Raw genomic sequence first — 3,970 nt, forward strand, 5'->3', positions numbered from 1 at the left:
AGGTAGGGTGGTCCTGCTTCTTCTTGTGGTGTGTGCTGCTACTTCATCGTCGTCGTCATGTTCGATCTTCGGGTCGTCGTACTTGTCGAAGTCTTGCTCATTGGCTACTCCATCCATTCCGATGATCTTCCTTTTGCCTCTCCTCACGACAACACGACTGGGCTTTGGCGGGTCGGTAATGAAGAAGCATTGGTCCACTTGGGAAGCCAGTACCCATGGCTCTTTTTTCGCGGTGACGTTTGCGCCCGCGGTCTTGGATTTGGCTTCGGGTATAACCATGGTGGTGAAATACCGGTCTTCGTTTAGGACGCTCTTGGCCCATCTGACACGGAACATTGGGACCTTCTCTCCAGCGTAGCTCAGCTCCCAGATCTCCTCGATCCTTCCGTAGTATCTGTCCTTGTCATTACCGGTGTAGGATTCCATCGTTACCCCGGAGTTCTGATAACCATCGCTCTTCATGTCCTTGTTCTCGGTGTAGAATGTGTAGCCGTTGATATCGTATGCCTCATAGGTCATCAGGTTGTGCTCGACGCCCTGTGACAAGGCGAATATGAGTTGTTCTTCCGCAGAAGAATCCTCATGTAAAGGGTACGACAGAAGCTTCTGCTTGAACCAACGCGTGAAACATGAGTTGTGCTCTTTGATTATATCTCCGTCCGTCCTTTGTTGTCCTCGGTCATTGTACGTCTTCTCAATAAAGGTTTTGTGCTCTACCACCCAAGGATCGACCACGTCTATGTGTTGTAGCGCGACTAGGTTTGCTCTTTCAAAGTCGGCGAGTCGACCCTCGAAGTCGACATGCATTTTGCGGCGACCCTCACGGTGACCCCATCCAGCGAGCCTGCTGAGGTGCCTGTTGACGGGCAGACCAACGGGGTTCTCGATGCCTAGATAATTCGTTCAGTAGGAGATGCACTCTTCGGTCAGAAAGCCCCTGGCTATACTTCCCTCTGGACGTGACATGTCGCGAACATATCCTTTGATGACACCATTCATCCTTTCGAACGGCATCATGTTGTGCAGGAACGTCGGCCCGAGTTGGATGATATCCTCCACGATATGGACCAGCAGATGCACCATAATGTCGAAGAATGCGGGCGGGAAGTACATCTCAAGCTCGCATAGTATCACCACGATCTCTTCCTATAGCCTTCTGAGTTGCCTCGCGCCAATCGACTTCCGAGAGATGACGTCAAAAAAGTTGCATAGGCCAAAATAGCGTTTCACGGACGTGCGCGTCCATGATCCCATGGATTGCAACTGGAAGTATCTGCGTCATTAGCACGTGACAGTCGTGAGACTTCATCCCGCTGAACTTCTGCTTCGCTGGGTCTAGGTATCTGCTTATCTTCCCCGCGTAACCGTAAGGAAGTTTTACTCCTACGAGGCAGGTGAAAAACTGCTCGATCTCCTCCTGACTTAGAGTGAAGCACGCGGGAGGATAGTCATTTCTGGTCTTCTTGGCCTTTTTGCCTTTGCGACGACTTTCTGTGTCCTGCTTCACCTCATCATCATCATTAGCGTGAAGCTCCTGCCTGATGCCCATTGATTTCAAGTTTGCCCTTGCTTTCGGCCCATCTTTGGTCCTCTCTGGCATGTTGAGCAGGGTACCAAGCAGACTCTCGCACATGTTCTTCGTGATATGCGTGGCATCAAGGCTGTGAGGCACACGGTGGATCTTCCAGTATGGCAAGTCCCAGAAAACAGACCTCGTTTTCCATACCTTCAGCAGCGGCTCTGGCGCCTTTCGCTTCTTTCCCGGCTCTGGCGCCTTTTGCTTCTTTCCCGGCAGTGGGCAATCTTTCCAATTTTTCAACAGCTCGTCTATTTCCTCGCCGCTCCTCGTACGCGGGCATTTTCGGGGTTCGGTTTCACCACCGAACAGATCCTTGCGTTTCCTCCACGGGTCATCATCGCGAAGCCACCTTCGATGTCCCATGAACACGGTTTTCGAAGACCCGGGATCTCTATCTAGCTGGCGATACGTTGTGTCATCCATCCACCTTACGCATCCAGAAAATCCATGGACTACCTGCCCCGCGAGATATCCGTAACCGAGATAGTCGTGCACTGTCGTGAGCAGTGCGGCTCTCATAGGGAAATATTCTTTCTCTGCGGCGTCCCACGTATTGGCTGGCATTTTCCACAGCGTGTCTAGCTCCTCCTTCAGCAGCCCCAGATACAGATTGATGTCGTTCCCTGGTTGTTTCGGCCCTTCAATTAGCATACTCATGTGAATGTACTTCCTCTTCATGCACAACCAGGCGGGAAGGTTGTACATCCACACAAACACAAGCCAGGTGCTATGTGTGCTTCTCTGGCTGCCAAACGGATTGACTCCATCGGTGCTCGTGCCCAGCATGATGTTCCTTGGATCCTTCCCAAATCCTGGGTATTCGAAGTTCAACGCTTGCCACTGGCTCGCATCCTTAGGGTGACTCAGCATCTTGTCTTTTTTATTTATCTCCACATTATTTCCGTCATCTTCTCGCTTCTTCTCCTCCCTATCCGCGTGCCAACGCAGGAGCTTTGCTACCTTAGGGTCCGTGAAATACCGCTGCAGACGAGGAGTGATCGGAAAGTACCACACCGATTTTCGAGGAACTTTCTTCTTCTTCTTCTTGTATCGAGTGACGCCGCACACCGGACATATGGTAGACTCCGCGTGCTCGTCCCGATAAATGATGCAATTGTTCATGCACACATGGTATTTCACGTGCGGTAAATCCAGAGGACACACGATTTTCTTCGCCTCCTCGAAGCTGGTCGGGCACTTGTTCCCCTTGGGAAGACGTTCATGCCAGAATGACATGTTCTCGTCGAAGCATGCGTCGGTCATTTTGTGTTTTACCTCATCTCCAGAGCCATGAGCGTTACTTTCAGGCGGGTATCCTTGGGCCTGCATCCTTCATACAATAGAGTAACCGCGTCTATCTCCAGTTGATCCAGCTTGGCTTTCTCTCGGGCGGCAGCTCTTGCGTTATCCGTCTGCTTGAGAAGCAACTCTTGAATATGAGGGTCCCGCACCCAGCCTCCATCGTCGTCTTCTCCAGCATCTTCATCTTCATGATCATGCCCTTCGTCTTGATCTTCCTCATCATCATGTACGACATCTTCTACATGATAACTGTGTACATCATCACCGTCGTGATCATGTCGTAGAGATTCTTCGTCTTCTCGCCCGCCCTCGCCGCGGTGGTTGTCTTGTTGCCCTTCCTCATTTCGTGCCCGCCCCCCATGGAAGACTTCATAGTCATCTTCATCACCTTGCCACCGATAGCCATCCATGAAACCACGCAAGAGCAGGTGGTCCCGCACCTGCCCGGAATCCGGGTCCGTAATAAGGCTCTTCAGCTTGCATCTTCGACACAGACATCTTATCTCCGTCTCATTCTTTTGAAGCATCTCGGCCTTCGCGGAGCTCAAAAACCTATTCACGATGCCTTCGGTCATCGTGCGGACCATGGTCGCCTGCGGGGTAGAGAAAAACGATATTTTAGAACCAAGAAAAAAATTGGCATGACCTTCCCTAAAAATAGGACCAAAAAGAATGCATAGTGCCAAAATTCTTGCCGAAACGGAAATGAATCAACATTCCGGCAAAATATTGGCAACTATCGCATTTCAAATGCCGGTACCTGCAAACACAAACATATATGCAACACCACAAACATATGCAACATCACAAACATACATAGATCTAGCTAGGCCACAAAAAGTGCATGTGCACGTTGTTGGAGCGAGCTAGAGAGAAAAAAAGTAGATCTACAACATGAAGATAGCTTTCCCCTTACTTACCTATCAAAAAAAGGTAATTTCACCACTTAATTTTGATGAATCTATGGTGCAAATGAGGTGAGGAGGAGGAGGCAACCGAAAGCTTGGAGATGGAGGTGGAGGGAATGAAGTGGGGAAAGTGAGTGGGTAGGTGTGGCTGTCCAAAATATCTTGTTGGGGTCCCAGGTTA

Source organism: Triticum aestivum, chromosome 5B (genome assembly GCF_018294505.1).
Source record: "Triticum aestivum cultivar Chinese Spring chromosome 5B, IWGSC CS RefSeq v2.1, whole genome shotgun sequence".
NCBI lineage: Eukaryota > Viridiplantae > Streptophyta > Magnoliopsida > Poales > Poaceae > Triticum > Triticum aestivum.